Source organism: Podarcis cretensis (assembly GCF_951804945.1).
Source record: "Podarcis cretensis genome assembly, chromosome: 3".
Lineage (NCBI taxonomy): Eukaryota > Metazoa > Chordata > Lepidosauria > Squamata > Lacertidae > Podarcis > Podarcis cretensis.
In genome coordinates this window covers 104309991-104327192 of record NC_137172.1, presented here as the reverse complement: position 1 = coordinate 104327192, position 17202 = coordinate 104309991, and the positions used below count along the sequence as shown (strand labels likewise).

Sequence of the window (17202 nt, the reverse complement as noted above, 5' to 3'; positions counted from 1 at the left end):
CAAACTGACTTTTCAAGTTTCTCCAAATATCTACAGCAAAACAAACACATACAGGTATGCTTGGCCGGCAATTAGTCCCGGGTCATGGGAACATGCTTAAGACCCTGATTGTATTGAAGTAGATCACCTGCCAGTGCAGAAGGCCTCATTGATAGGCAGCACCGACAGTGCTACTTCTTTTCTTGTATTGCCAAGGAGATGGGAGGTGTGAGATTAGCATTCTGCCTCCTATCTCTGTCAGGAGACATATACTGGAGGAAAACTAGAATTGGACTCGTACCTGACAACCATGCACACTTTCTTAAATGCTGCCTCTTTTGTTTAGAGCAATAATTCTAAAGCTCAACTTTGGGGAGTTAAGAATCCTCCAACTACTCACAAGGATCCCTTGTGTTCTGATTAGTGCTGGAGAAAAGCCCGAGTACCTGCTAGATTTATTCTGTTTCCTTGCAAATGTCACTTTTTTGTTTTAAAATTCTACAGTAGTTGACTTGCTTTTCACCATCCAAGCGGTGATGATGCACAAGATCTTGGTTTGTAAATACCGTGCTGAAGTCGCTGCTACATTTCGCTTAGAGCTCAGAGACTTTTTCTATTGGCACTATTGATTTTGTGAACTTCATGTTGTTTAGTACCATATGAAACACCAACATTTCAGAAACAATGCAAGGTTCTTCTTCTTTTAGTTTTTAGGATCTTTTCCCCTTTTAAGGCCCACATGCTTGTGGAATACAATGTTTTGCTAATTCCCCTTTATCCCACTTTGACTATCTCAGTGTACCGGAGAGGAAAGTTCTTTAGTCGTCTTCCGACATTCTACGTCTTTCTGTTTTATACTCCACGATTGTTGGCTCTTCTTGTGGATGCTACTCCTCCAGGCAGTTTCTGAGACTTAAAAAACCAAAAAAAGATCAAAACTTTCCTTTAAAGGAACTTGTACAAACCTCTCTTTGATGCACTGCAGATCTTGGATTAAAATCAATGCAACAGCAACAACAGAAGAAAACAATTATCAATATTGTGTACAGTCTCTAAATTTCTAAAACAAAGCTTTCTTTCAAGTCTTCCCCTTGCTAAAAGCCAATGGGAGGGCTTTGACCCGATTCTCCAGAGAGATTGCTTTAGAAAATGTTTTTTTCTTTCATTCTTTCTTGTCAGGTTTTTATGTCATGCCATCTTAGACAGACTCAGACTTTTTTTAAAAAAAACAAACCCTAAAAATGAAGCTGAGGATACAAGGGAGACGAGGTTTATAAAAGAGATACTAGGGCCTAGCTTATGCCAGTAGAAGATTGTACAATAAGAGTTCCTGAGCAATAATTGTGTTTTATTTAAAACACACTCTTCCTGCACCACCAAACCCTGTCTCAGTGTGAGTGCAATAGCAGGCGGGATTGCCAATGCCCCCCCTCCCCCGACGCCTGTCCCCATTATTATTTTTTAGGCAAGCGTGTAAAGCTGAATTTGCACAGGTTAAATGCACAGAAGTTCTGAGTCGCCTGTATAGCAAAGATGAATACTATGTAATAAAAGCATAGGTATATGCCCTGCAAAAGTGAGTTCAGGTTTGGCTGTAACTAAGCCAACCAAGGCTTAGGTCACGGCATCATGGTAGTAGAAGAACCAGAGGAGAAACCAAGAAGTCACAGTCTTCTCACCAGGAGCCCACACATTTGCACTAGTTCATGGTTTGGTTTAGCGTTACATGTGAACTGGGCCGTGGTCTCTCACATTCTGTCAGCTCTTTTTCTCGCTGTAAACAGTTTGCCTAATGTAGCTTCATCTTTACCCAATAGGCCAGAAACAATGAACACATACAGACTTAAATCATGTTTACATTAGACTCACTGATTCCTATCCTGTCATCGTGACTAAAGCTGGATCCAAACCAATAATTAAACAGTTGGGTGCACTGGAGTAACTTACCCCCTCACCTATTCCCTTTTCTCCTTCTCCATCCTCTATAACAATTTCAGTTTGGACTTGGAAGACATGTTTGTTTATAAATTTATACCTCAGCTTTCTGCAAAAGTCCATCAGGCAGCTTACACAAAATGGACGACACAAAATTAAATAGCCTAAAAACAAAACACAGAGCAAAGCAAACTTAGCAAGCAAAATCAACATCAGTTAAACACAAACAAGCTGCAGTTTTAAAAGCAGATCACTCTGTAGAGGGCTGAGAACAAAGAGCGGTCTTTCCCTTCCACTCACTCCAGTTTCTTTTGCCAGCCTTAATCACCTCTAGCTCCGAAGATCATGCTACTCCAGAAATTCTTATTGTCAGATGCCTTGACAAATGGCTATGTAATACAATGTGTCAACAGGTGATGTGCCCAGCTCTGTCCTAACACAATAAACATCTTGGCAGACTTGAAGAGGTGGCCTTAATCCCATCTGTTTGTTTGGAGCTGGAACATATGTAATGGAAAATAACAAAATATAACTCCTTACAGAAAGTGCAAAACTTTGTGCTTCCAGTTCTGTGTATTTGTGGCAGAATAAATGCATCGGGTAGACTGCACATGCATCCTTTTTCTCTAGACAGAATCTCCGTCATATATTACGTGACCTTAGAGACAGTCCAACAAATTATCCTTTCTGTATGTTACCTGCTACATATTTTATGGTTTGAGCCTGAGAATTTCCTTTGCCTTGACTGGTTTTGGAGAGTGAAAATTCATTCTTACAAGCGCACAAACTGATAGGGGATGTAGAACTGAATGGGTGGACAATTTGCGAATCTTTTTGCCACCGTGCATCTCCTTTTCACAACACTTGGTGCCAGAACAGCAGTTGCAGTAGAATAACTACAGCCATTGGAATTTCAGTTGGCCAGTTTTCCAAGTCTCCCCACTCCCAAGTTGTCTGGGCTTGTTATATTCAGTGACTGATTAGAATATTCTTAGTATATTTTTTGGAAGACGTTGCATGCAAAAAGTTAACATTTCATCCATCAACCCCAGCTGCCAAAACTTATCTTAGCACTCCCATTTCTCCCCTCTCAATTTGCAGCTGAAAAGCAGGCTTGTTGTGTGCTTAGCTTTTCCACCGCATACTCGTCACCGCCGTTCTTTTCTGGATCATAGTTGAAGTGTTATGGAAAAAAATGGCTGGGAACAGAGGAAGGGGAATCAAGCTTTTAGCAGCACATCCTTTACCTTTTGCTTCTTCACTGGAAATCCAGGGAGAGCAGTGGTGGCACTGTTTCGCACCAGTGGCAGGAACTCCAGAATACATGTGTGGCGATCACACAGGGTCCTCAGACGTTTAACGGTCTATTGATCCCTGTGCCACCACTGTGCTCGCTTCCCCGCTGCCACCAACCCGTTACTCTCGGGTAAAACACTGAGTCCAGACAGTTGTTTAAATTGAACCAAATAAACAAGTTTATTTTATAATCATTAACAAGTATATGGTTTCTCAGATAATATTCCTGTCAGTTTCTTAACTTTAGTTTCTTTACTGGTCTATACCTTCCTAATACCTTCTGACTGATTATCTCAACTATTTGACTGACTCCTCTTAAAAATTCTCTCATTCTCTCACATCAGACTAGCCCAACCCACAGACTTATCCTCTCTGTCTGTTCTCTAACTCCAGACTGACTTCTCAAACACCCTAACTCTAACTCTAACTCCTCCCCTTGGGTTCCCATTGGTTAGTCATTTTACAATTAGTTAACCCTTTCCTTATGAACCCAGTGTGATGTCACACACCTAGGAAGGCAAACGCCACAACACGTCTTCCAAATTTGTACCTCTAATCATTGTCACTGAAATTTCTAAGCTTTATACTTAACGTTTCTGATGCGCCTTGCAGTACCCTATCCTCCTTGCCTTCTATTGGCCAACCACAAAGATTGTTTAGTTAACTACTGCCAGATAGGAGTACAGAAGTAGTGGTGCAACGTACTTGTAAAGACATTTGCAATTTAACGCATTGCCCTAGAGCAGGGGTTGTCAACATGGTGTCCTGCAAACCTTGTTGGACTCCAACTCCCATCAGCCCTAGCCAGCATGGTCAGTGGCCAGGGATGATGGGACTTGTCATCCAGCAGCATCTGGAAGCCCACAGCTCCCCAAGCCCTAGAGCAGGCATCCCCAAACTCGGCCCTCCAGATGTTTTGGGACTACAACTCCCATCATCCCTAGCTAACAGGACCAGTGGTCAGGGATGATGGGAATTGTAGTCCCAAAACATCTGGAGGGCCGAGTTTGGGGGTGCCTGCCCTAGAGACATGAACCTGACAAGAGGGTTACTGCACCACATAGTCATATCCTTTTGTTCACTTCCAGGTAGACCAATTCATTTCTCTGCTTTTGGTGTTTGCTGTTGAAAGTCCATTATCCCTTTTTGTGTGTGTGTGTTCCCTTTATGATTTCTCCCATTGAAGAGATTGGTAGTCATGTGCCAAGAGCATTGTCCAGATCAGACAGACTATCCAGGGACCTGGAAATTTCTCACATAAATACTCAATTGTTAGATTGAATAAATGGGCTGAATTGTTAACGATTTATAGACCCTTTATAAAGGGAAAGGAGATGCGTTGAAGTCAGAGCACCTGAATTGATCAATGCTCTCAGTGTTCTACCAGAAACACATCTAAAGAAAACAGTAATAAAATATGTAGTAGCTCCTTATGAAAAGCTTCTATTTAGAATGGTAGCTTTTGAATGTTCCTTACAAAGAACAGGCTTCATATTCCCCTAAGGAAGCTAATGCACTAGTTTATTAAAAAGGTTCATTTCTAATTACCCCAGAAACATATTAAGAATAGGACGAGGCTTCTTTTTTTCATTGGCAAGAAGTTAGCTAAACCTCCTTGGGCTTGTTTGTTAGGAAGTGGTTTGTGAAAGTTCAAAATTCACTTTTGTCAAAATAGTGGAATCTAGTGATTGCCTGTTGGACTCCATTGTCATAGATTATAAAATGGCATCTTGGGACTTGTTGAGTGGAGAAATATAAGTTGATTTTCAAAGGTGGTTGGTGCACCTGAAGCTGAAATGTCTGTTGCAAGAAGTAGAAATGTAAAGGGCTTTCTGTCATATCTCCTTGCTCACATACCACTTGGAGGTGAAAGTGAGCAAGGAATTCTTCCCTCCAGGTACCCCTGTCAACCAGAACTCTTGGTTGTTCATGTGAACATGTCAACCTGGATAGCTCAGTTGGTTAGAGTGTGGTGCTGAAATGCCAGTGTTGCAGGTTCAGTCCCTTTATGGAACAGTGGCCTATTCCTGCAATACAGGGGGTTGGAGTAGATGATCCTCAATTTATATCTTGGGATAGAAGGAGAATTGGGTCAACAATATTCATTTGATTTGCTTTGTTAAATTTATATGTTCAAGGGTTTATAGGCCCAAGTAAGCTGAATGTCTTAACTGAAGTGAACAAAACGAATAAAGGGAATGTTGTCCTAGGGCATGGATAGGCAAACTAAGGCTTGGGGGCCGAATCTGGCCCAATCGCCTTCTAAATCCGGCCCGCGGATGGTCCGGGAATCAGCTTGTTTTTACTTGAGTAGAATGTGTCCTTTTATTTAAAATGCATCTCTGGGTTATTTGTGGGGCCTCCCTAGTGTTTTTACATGAGTAGAACATGTGCTTTTATTTAAAATGCATCTCTGGGTTATTTGTGGGGCATAGGAATTCGTTCATATTTTTTTTCTTCAAAATATAGTCCGGCCCCCCACAAGGTCTGAGGGACAGTGGACCGGCCCCCTGCTGAAAAAGTTTGCTGACCCCTGTCCTAGGATTAAGTAGTTGTGGTTATAAGGCATAAGGCTAGGAACCTAAAAACACCTATATGAGAATTTCATTAAAATCAACTTCCACATGTTTTAGGGCAGAATTTTAACTAATTCTTCTAACTAACTGATTTGTTTAAAGACTAAAGAAGTAATAAAAATTAAGTACTGTGCATTCAAATTAAATCTTGGGCTTACCATAGGTGGCTTACGCTTGCTGTTTTACACTTGTTAATAAAAAACCCTGTTATAACTATGTTTCAGTATCCCAATAAAATAGGTTCATAAACCAATATTTAACCCACAGCAATGACTTAGTTTATTAGTTCATTGGTAGTAGGACAAGTGCCGGCTTCAATTTTTTTGTATCCTTTTTCTGGTAAATGTTTTAAAAGTACTGACAGGATTTCACTGTTTTATTTATCATTTAAACAATTGTTTGGGATTGTGCTGCTGCTGCTCCTCTTTGGTGGTGGCTATGATTTCAGTTGTACGTGACCTTTTTCTAACATAAAAGCATATTATTGTGTATATGATAAGTTAGGTGCCTTCATAATTATATAGAAAGGCAGGATATAAATTCCAGAAATGAAGAAATTTGTCCTTGGTGTGGTTCCTGTCTGTAATGTATGCATATCTGAGAAACTGTCTTTGATACGCATACATTCCACTCTCGATCCTTTGGCGAACTTGTGAGCAATAGATTTCAGGGTTGACACCTATTGCTTTTTTCAAAGAATAGCTCCCTATTTTGTAGTCAACTTAGTCTGGCACACAACACAATTCTTTACATGCTTACTTGAAAGGATGTCTCTGTGTGTTCATCATGAGAGGATATACTGTATTTTCATCCCATAGGACGCTCCGTCCCATAGGACGCACCTAGTTTTTTGGGGGGGAAATAAAGGAATTTCCCCCCCTTTATTTCCCCCCCAAAAAAAACCAGGTCGGGGAAACCGAACCAGATCGAGAAACAGCGGGATGGCGGCGCTGCGCCTCCTTGCTGGTCCCTGAGCTTGTGGGGCTGGCCGATGTCTGTCCGGCGGGCGCGGTGCTCTGCTTCAGGGCGTCCCTCGCGCCGGGCGGCAGGCTGCTATCCGCAGCGTGGGGAGCCCTGCAGGGAACTCCCACAGGGCTCCAACACGCTGCAGATGTCTGTCCCGCGTGCAGGGCGCTCTGCTTCAGGGTGCCCCTCGCCCCGGGCGGCAGGCTGCTGTCCGCAGTGTGGGGAGCTCATGCGGGGAACTCCCGCAGGGTTCCAACATGCTGCGGATGTCTGTCCGGCGGGCGGGGCACTCTGCTTTAGGGCGTATCTTACGCCGGGCGGGAGGCTGCTATCCGCAGCATGGACTGCCTAGGCTGCGGATGTGTTCCTGAAGCCTGGAGAGTGAGAGGGGTCGGTGCGCACCGACCCCTCTTGCTCTCCAAGCTTCAGCGAAAGCCTGCATTCGCCCCATAGGACACACCCAGATTTCCCCTTCATTTTTGGAGGGGGGAAAGTGCGTCCTATAGGGCGAAAAATACGGTACTTGCATGTAAGCATGCAGGATAGCATCTTGTATTAGGAACAGCTCTGTGTGAAATAAGGAACAGATTGCAAGCCTCCTTTGGTTCATCTAGAGCAATGGTTCCCAACCTTCATCTGGCCATGCCCCACCCAAACATCTCTAAAATCCTGATACCACCCCCTGTGACATATAATTCTTATTATTCAAAAAGTGAACTCCTATTCACGTGGAGGAAGCCTAAAAGGCCATAAATTGTTAATACAGTGGTACCTCAGGTTACATACGCTTCAGGTCACAGACTCTGCTAACCCAGAAATAGTGCTTCTGGTTAAGAACTTTGCTTCAGGATGAGAACAGAAATCGTGTTCCGGCGGCGCAGCAGCAGGAGGAGGCCCCATTAGCTAAAGTGGCGCTTCAGGTTAAGAACAGTTTCAGGTTAAGTATGGACCTCCGGAATGTATTAAGTACGTAACCTGAGGTACCACTGTAACTCATTCTCAAATTGCTCCCATTAAAAATCAAATTGCTCCCCCTGTGGAGCGTGTGCCCCACGTTGGGAACCATGGATCTAGACCAGGCATAGGCAAACTCCAGCCCTCCAGATGTTTGGGACTACAATTCCCATCATCCCTAGCTAACAGGACCAGTGGTCAGGGATGTTGGGAGTTGTAGTCCCAAACATCTGGAGGGCCGGAGTTTGCCTATTGCCTATGTTTGTTGTTAGCCGTCCTGAGCCCGGCTTCGGCTGGGGAGGGTGGGATATAAATAAAATTTATTGTTGTTGTTGTTGTTGTTGTTGTTGTTGTTGTTTTGCCTGATCTAGAGTCATTATAGCCTAAGAAACAAACGATGATATGGGGCAAAAAGCATGACTATACTACACTGTGTTACTTATGACCTCCTAGCATGGGCAGCAGCGGCACAGGGCTGAGCTCTTTTGGCCCCTCTATGTTTTTGAAGATGGGGCTGGGCCCCTCCAGTATCCAAAAAGTGCAGAGGCGTCTTCTCCTCCTGCTGCAGATGGGAAGAAAGGTTGAATCCGCCTCCCACTTGGGGCAGCGCCAGGAGAAGTGAAGGAGGAGCCATCGGCCACTGAAGCTGTGCGGCCGCCGCATTAGGCTCTGCCCCAGCTCCTCTCAACATCCTGACGTCATGCACGCGACATTGCCTTCGTAAGCTTCGTAAGCTGTGCCTCTTAGGTTTCTGAGGCAGTGCGGCACTTTGAAGTGCTTCTGTTGAAGTGGCAGCCAAGCATAGTGGTACCTTGGTTTATGAACTTAATCCATTCCGAAAGTCCGTTCTTAAACCAAAGCATTCTTAAACCAAGGCGTGCTTTCCCATAGCAATGGGGGACTCAATTTACAAATGGAACACAGTCAACAGGAAGCGGAACATGTTCGTATTCCAAGGCAAAGTTCACAAACCAAAACACCTACTTCTGGGTTTGCAGCATTCTTAATCCAAGTTGTTCATAAACTAAGCTGCTCTTAAACCAAGGTGCCACTGTATCTGGGAAGGATATACTTGGATGAGGGCTCACTGACTTCCCCGCTGCTTCAGTTTGCAGAATGCCATCTCAAACAGTAGACTGCCCAGCCTTACGAATCCAGTCACAGCCTGGGAGCTCCCTGATGATGTCAGCACCAGTGTATTGACTTAGGCTGCTTCTTGGTCCTAGTACCCAACTTATTCAGTTTTTTGACTTGCCAAATGACAGATTCACATTAAACTTTGCAAAGCTGTTTCTTTCTTTCTCTCTTTTTTTTTTTTTACTAGTTTTCTCATTTGGGTATATTTGAATTTTCCTGGGGAAGTGACCGAATAAAGCATTATCTCAAATAAAAAGCAATTTTTCATTTTATGTATGATACTTTCTTGTTTGGCTTCAGAGGAAGGAGTGTATTGGTTCAGTTCCTCTCCAGTGTTATTTAAGGCATGACTGTACAAAGTGTAGGGTTGTGTGCTTGGCTTTCCAAAACACTTCGGCACAATTTTAGTTTACGTTTTGTATCCTTCATACGATCAAGGTCAGAGCACTCTAAGCGGGAACAGTCAATTCATTTGTTGTATGCATTATATATTGATGCCAGAAGAGTATTTATAACTCTGTCTGGGCTCTTAGATATACTTTCAAGTGCTCCTTTGAAGACTGCATGGAAAAGGGAATATTCTCTTTCTGCAAATGTTTTATTTTAGAATTCTTAAGGATGAATTCAGATAGATGTACTGTATCCAGGTCCAGACATTTGAGAACATGATACACACTTGGTGTTCCAAAAGAGTAAAATAAAATTACGAATTTTGTAAATCTCTGTGGGCTAGTGCAGATGTAACACCAGGCATCCCTTAATCAAACGGAAGGATTGCAGAAACTCCTCTCTGACCCATTCCACAAGCCTTGTTCCTTTCATACTCAGATTCATATAAAATAGTGCTGGATGTTTCATCTGTATAGGCATTAACTATGGTAACTTCAGTAATATGCATGCATATTAAACCAGGAATCCTGGTTACATCTGCATTAGATCTTCCTATTGCATCCTCCTGAGTTCAACAAGGATCTGTCAGAAACTTAACTGATCAACTACTGGTTCGAGATACAGATGACGTATTTGTGTGTTTTTCTGTAGACTGAAAGTTCATATTGTAGATCCCAGATGAAAACACAGGACATACAACTGTGGAATATAGAACCAAGTGGAAAATAAAAGTATTTTTTTCAACTGCTACACTAAATCCTTGAGTGCAGTGATTTGGAATGAGGTGCCATCAATAAATGGATGGTGCCTGACCCTGCTTTTCCTTTTTGTTAGACCCAGGTGAGGCAGTAGGAGTGGTGTTGTCAGTGCCTAGATGTGGCAATGGCAGGACCAGCACACCCTGGAGGCAAGGTGAGCAAACTGCCTCAGGCAGCAGGATTCACAAGGACAGTAGTCTCTCTTTCTTCCCTCCTTGTTCAGGATGTAGATTTTGCCTCACCTCTTCTTCCCTGGCATGGAGGGGAGGCACCATTTGAGGGTCTGCTCCAGGTGCCAGAATATTTTGAGCCAGCCCTGAGTAGTGGACTGTATGAGGGAGGGTAAACTGAGGCTCAATGCAGATGAAACTGAGGTACTGATAGGGGCTAGTTTGTCTTCCCAAGGTTTATAGTGTGGGCCTGTGAATCTACTCATCTTCCAATGTGAGAGTTGCATGGCCTTGGTGACACAGATCACTTTTTGTTAAGGTTGTAGCAGGTGTATCAGTTTAGGTTGTTTTGACAGGATTACTTGTTTCTGTAGTAATAAATTAAGTCGTATGGTTGTTTATCTCCTTTACATTTGATTTAAAATAAAGTTTACTTGTTGTGACCCCACTATATTTATTTAAAAATGTGTAATAGGCCTTTCTTTTAAGACTCCGATTATATAGCATCTTAATCACAGAGTCTATATTTTCTGCCGTGCTTTGCGTAATGATGTAAACATATGTTTATCCAAACAGTTAGGAGCAGTTATAAAAAATGGTCACAAATCAGATGGGGAAAATATGGTGATTTGTTGCTTTAATGAACTTCTAATTTCAAGATGGCTGTCATGTTGCATTAGCTCTTTGGGTTTATTAAGACCATTATCCATCCCTCGTAAATTTAGAGGTTCTTTTAAAAAATCACATATAGCTTACTGCTCAAGTTACGTTGAATGACCTTTTGTCATTTATTTTTCTTCAAAGAGAATTTTTATCTTATTTTTATCTATATCTTATTTTTAGCTGATTATATATGAGTGTGCAAGTGGAGACCTTTTTAAATGCTTTACTAAAATAAATATTTTAGTAAAGCATTTACTAAAGCATAATATGAAACGGTACAAAGTATGTATCATGACACAGGGAATTCCTTAACATTTAACCAAGGAATAGCTTTCTCGTTCCTTTAATAGCATCCTTCAGCTTCCATTTCAGAGATTTTAATTCTTCCAAAATTGCCATATTGGAGTCTTAATTCCTTTCTATTACTGTGCTCTGAGACCTTTTATGATGATGAGGAAAATTAGTCTTTTTAGCAAGTAATTACTTAAATTACCTTAATTATCTAATAATGTAATGTCAGCAACAAAAATTTATATATACTTCAGCAGAATCATTATAATACTGATTAAAGTAATTGTCAGATCCTAAATACTAGCATGTCTTTCCCCAAAGCCAGGTTTATATATATATGTACAATTTCAGTGTGCCTTGCTCTGTGCAATTTGGCTTGAGGTGTTTATCATCCCAGTCAGTGATGGCCAGAAAGGTATTTGGGATAATTAGTTAAGTGATTCATAATTGCTGAAACATCTGTCTGAATTAATCCCAGCAAAGGTAGCAGTTTTATTGAACTAAAAATATTCTCATAATACATTTGGCCAAATTGCCCTCTCGGAATAATTCGAAAGGCATCTGGGAGACATTTCAGCCCATCATCTCACTTCTGCTTTGTATACTGTGTATTCCATAATCGCTTACATCATGTTTCATGATGGCACCTTTAGGCTACAATTTGGATCCCTGTAGGTAGAACCAATTTTGCTACAGCTGCATTGTTCATCTGTGGACCCTAGAGAGCTTCTACTAGGGTTGTACCTGATGTAATGTTTTCTCCAGTGCACACTGTGTGTTGTTACTCACCTGTTAGGGCTCAAACAAGGATGGAGCAGGACATTGTATTAACTTTCATTCAAGGTTCTCTGTTCACATCACCTGCAAACTATGCTTGAGTTGCTGAAGCCAGTAATTGAACCTACATTTTAGCAGACCTGGTTTCTTTTTTAAAATAAACTATTATTATTAGTTGCCTAAAATGGGGATGTTGTTAGTGCTTGAAAAAAATTTTGTACAAATGATGAGGAGAAAATATAGTCAGTAGAATTTAATTTGTATGTTTGTTTTTAAATCATAGAAAAGTGTAATATAAATTGATAAATCCCCACTCTCCCATGATGCTCACTGGGTCACTTTGGTCCAGTCGCTGTTTCTCAGTATAGTCTACCTCACAGGGTTGTTGTGAGGATAAAACTGGGAGGGGAGAACCATGTACACCACCTTGATCCTTGGACGAAAAGGTGGTATATAAATGTAATCAATAAAGCAAAAACAAAGCAAAGATTATTGATGAACAACAATTTGATCCAGTAGCAGGACTGAAAAAACTGCCATTGCTGTGCTACTTATACAGTCTTGTTTCTTGCATTTTAAAATAAATGGTGCAAGCAGTGACCAAACGTTCTTGCACTAGACTCACGGGTCTGGTTGCATTTAACCATAGTTAAACTGTGTTTTAATGTTGAACACGAAAGGTTCTTGCTCCACTCCTGTTCTGCTACTCAGAAACAAGCCAGAGTCTTGTTTGTGATTCTTTTCTCTGCAAACAAACCACGAGTGGTATGCAAATTTTGGTGTGTGTGTTTTTAGCTTATCGTGTGTGTGCTGTGATTGAGGGAACCCAGGTTTGGTCATCACAACAAGTCAGACTCTGATTTATGGGCTGGTGGCATAGCAGGAAGAAAAGTGAGAATTTTTCAGTAGTATTCACCAGCATGCTGAACCTTCACATTAAGCGTTATTATTTTTAATTTTGGTTTGATGTTACATGCAAACCAGGCCACTGTTTCCTAAGATCTCCCCTCCCTGACCATTGTGTCACTCATTGTTTATAATCACTATTTCAGTGATTATACACTTCCTAGGTTATTTGGGGAAATTGGGCTTTACCTTTTAATTGATTTAATATTTTGGAATTAACACGCAAGATATTTTAGCTTGCCTGCGTAAATTGGAATTGTCGTTTAACGTAACTAACTCTAATCTTAAATGTTAACGGCATTAGGGATAATATAGCTCTGACCATGGCGTGAGATGTCTCTGTACTGGCACTGTAAATTTTCCAAAAGAGGTTTGTGATACCAAGGAGAGAACTGCACATACAGCTCACCAAGACTACTAAAGGTAAAGGTACCCCTGCCCATACAGGCCAGTCTTGACAGACTCTAGGGTTGTGCACTCATCTCACTCTAGAGGCCGGGAGCCAGCGCTGTCCGGAGACACTTCTGGGTCACGTGGCCAGCGTGACGAAGCTGCTCTGGCGAACCGGCACCAGAGCAGCACACGGAACGCCGTTTACCTTCCCGCTATAAAGCGGTACCTATTTATCTAATTGCACTTAAGGGTGTTTTCGAACTGCTAGGTGGGCAGGAGCTGGGACCGAAAGACGGGAGCTCACCCCGCCGCGGGGATTCGAAGCACCGACCATGCGATCGGCAAGTCCTAGGCGCTGAGGTTTTACCCACAGCGCCACCTGCGTCCCTACCAAGGCTACTACATAGAACTAATTAATCCACCATGTTTTGTGGTGGTTAAAATATGTAAACTGGCCCAGGAATGCCTTCCCAAACTTGGTACCCTATAGAGGCTGTTGGACTTCAGTTCCCATCTCACCTCACCATTGGCTCTGCTGGCTGGCACTGGTGGAAGTTGTAGTCTAAAACATCTGGACAGCACCCAGTTTGAGAAGGCTAGGATAGGAAATAAACATTCCAAACAACCAAACACAATGCGACTTTAAATGCTGTTCTCTGCTTGATGAAATCCTACTTTGAGGCTGTGGTCATTGATGTGACTGGAAATAATATTGACATGGATGACTTTAAATCGGTAGAATCCAGGTTTAATACTTTTGGAATTGTTACATCAAAGGAGCCGGTGATCAATCTTTTTATGTGTGTGTAAGGTAAGAAATGGAAGTGTCTTCCCTTCCACATATCCTTCCATTAGCTTAAAAATAGTAAGTGAATCCTCATAGACATCTTCAAGCATAAAGATAAGAAGGTCAGAGAGATTTCTGGCTGGCCATCGGTTTCTGTACTGCTTTTAAGAAATATTGTAAGGTTATTTGTCAGATGTGGAAGCGCGGAAATTGTTTTTGATAGAAGTAGTGTGGATGGTCTTCAAAGGAATATTACAAGATATCTCTGTATAAGTGTAAGTTGTCCGTCTTTCTACATCATAGGCATCATTGTGGAGGGAAACATCCATGTTCCCGAGTGATCTTCAGAGGAATAAATGTGTGAAAAGATCCTAAAAATATGACCAGCTTTTTAAATTCCAGAGCTGCCCAGATTTTATTTTACTCAAGCGCATATTATTTCAAAGCCACTTTGAAATTTCAGCATTTTGTGATCTATGAAAGGTTCATTGGGAATGAGAGGGAAATGGCAAAAATGTTCAATTGTGCTATTGTTAACCATCTTTTTAGGGGTAGCATTTTCATTTATGCTTTACTTAAAAGATAACTGCTTTGAGCTTCCTGGTACCGTAGAACCCCAAACAGTTTTGCTGTGCCCAAAATTTAGAATATTTCATTTTCCATAGGCAAACCAATGTGAGAATTATGAACATTACCTCCTTAAAGCCAGCATGTAAATTTCTTCTAGAACTGTTCGACATTGTGAAGCATTTTCATTCAAGCACCAAAAGATGCAAATCGTTATCTACATTTGCACTAAGTCATCAAATGCTCTTTTCCCCCCTTTGCAAGCACTCCAGGGTTTTTCAGTAGTTGATTAATGATTTGTTTGGAATTCTAATTCTTCCTGTTTTCCATACTGCATTTCTAAAGAGATTAGCAGAATAGTAAATTCTGTACAATCAGCACATATGTGTGTTGGAACTCGCAAGCTTAGGTAAGAGAAATATGCTTAGATGGATCCAAAGCTGTTGTTTGCACAGGAGTGGCCAAAAGGGATTTAAGAGTTCTATATGCTAAAGAGGTGTATTTTAGTGTGGACATCCAGCCATTCCCTCTAGCAGCATGACCCACAAAGCAAAATGCAGCCCACAAGACATATATTGGTTTATGCCAGCAGTTTTGAGAAAAGAGACACACTCAAGGACAGATTTTTCCCTGATAATTTATTTGCAATTTCAACAAAAACAGAAGGTCTGTTGAGACTTGGTGTAAACTAACTTTTAAACTGGAATTGCCTCTCTAGATTCATGTGTTCCATTTCTACTGTTGATAAGAATCTGTAGTCAGTCCATTAACATAAGCCAAAAAAGTAGGGGGAAATCTAGATTTGTACCGAGTGGCTGGGGAAACCCAGCCAGATGGGCGGGGTACAAATAAAAAATTATTATTATTATTATTATTATTATTATTATTATTATACCTCTGAATTAGGACCCTCGTACCTACAGGACCGCCTCTCCTGGTATGCCCCACAGAGGAACTTACGGTCTTCAAATAAAAACATCTTGAAGGTCCCAGGCCACAGAGAGGTTAGGCTGGCCTCAACTAGAGCCAGGGCCTTTTCGGCCGCGGCTCCAATCTGGTGGAACGCTCTGTCACAAGAGACTAGGGCCCTGCAGGACTTGACATCTTTCCGAAGGGCCTGCAAGACAGAGCTGTTCCGCCAGGCCTTTGGTCAGGGCGCAGCCTGACTCCCTCCTTTGCAATCTTTACAAAACTTTAGTTTATGGTTGCCATCAATTTTGATTTTAATTAATTTTTATAATGTTTTTATAATGTTGCACTATTTCAGTGTTGTTAGCCGCCCTGAGCCCGGTTTCGGCTGGGGAGGGCGGGATATAAATAAAATTTATTATTATTATTATTATTATTATTATTATTATTATTAAGAGAATACAAAAGTGTAATCTTTTAAAGAGCAGCTATTGAGATCTGAACAGTCTCCGGACATCGGACATTAATTAAATCATCCTATGTAGAGGCAACTAAAATTGCCAGTGTTGTAGGGAAAAGAACGATCATGTTTAAGCATCTGTTTGGTTTTAGTGCAGAGATGAGGAAGCAGGAAATGGTGTGTGAGCCTACCTGCATTGGCAATTTTCCCCAAAACAGCATTTCATATCGGAAGATATATGTTTGTTTTGCACAATGCTTCTGTATAATAATAATAATAATAATAATAATAATTTATTATTTGTACCCCGCCCATCTGGCTGGGTCTCCCCAGTCACTCTGGGCGGCTTCCATAAAAACCAAAAATACACTAAAATATCACAGATTAAAAACTTCCCTGAACAGGGCTGCCTTAAGATGTCTTCTGAATGTCAGGTAGTTATTTATTGCTTTGACATCTGATGGGAGGGCGTTCCACAGGGCAGGCGCCACGACCGAGAATTGCACAGGCATGGAGACAATGGTTGTTGCCAACTCATGAAGACTTCCAGTGGTGGTCCTGGGCCAGTGCTCCATACTCTGAGCTTTATTTTAAAATTTGAAGAAAAGGAAAGGGGGGAAAAGTACAAAACTCTATCCCTCCTAGAAAGTTATGCAACAAAATTTTCAGGTACCTTCTTAGCAATTTTTGCTAATAAGTGATGTAGCAGCCTTGTATATAAAATGGGGTTCATGGGGAATGTGATAAAGGGACGTTTTATACAGCAGATTTATGTTTCCTTGCTCAGCAGACAAAGTAAAGGAAAGCCGAATAGTTTGCAGATTTGCTGTAAAAGCTGCTTTGCCTATATGAGACACACACACACACACACACACACACACACCCCGGAAATGCTTGCAGTTCTTCCTTTAAAATTTTAAACTATTGTTTGTAGCCTTTTTACACTAGTCACTCACCCTTGAAAGGTCTACTATAAAATCTTGTCGTAAGAATCTTGGGGAGTCAGCCACACTTGGTGTGACATTTTGTAACTTCAATGGGTGCGCAGCAGGGATTAATTTATCTTCAGCTGCTCAGGTGTTTTTTTTGTTTGTTTGGTTTGCTGGCAGGATTGAAATTATTTAGGCCCTATGGCTTCAAAACTGCAAATACTGCAAAAAATAGAACTAATGAGTCTGGGGTGCTTGATCGGCTGAAAGCCGCAAATACCCAAGTTAAATGGGACATTAATCATGGAACTAATTTTAAAATCTTTTACTTTCTAAGTCCTTAAATTTGCATTGCCTGG

At 41.4% G+C, this 17202-nt stretch overlaps 1 protein-coding gene and 1 long non-coding RNA gene across 2 annotated transcripts in view; one reads left to right on the top strand and one right to left on the bottom strand.

Annotated features, from left to right (window-relative positions):
• The window catches only part of KLHL29 (kelch like family member 29), a 428500-nt gene that overhangs the window by 196570 nt on the left and 214728 nt on the right, over window positions 1–17202 (top strand). The gene's annotated exons all lie outside the window — the stretch shown is intronic.
• The window catches only part of LOC307212786, a 148089-nt gene that overhangs the window by 64333 nt on the left and 66554 nt on the right, over window positions 1–17202 (bottom strand). The window lies entirely within an intron of this gene.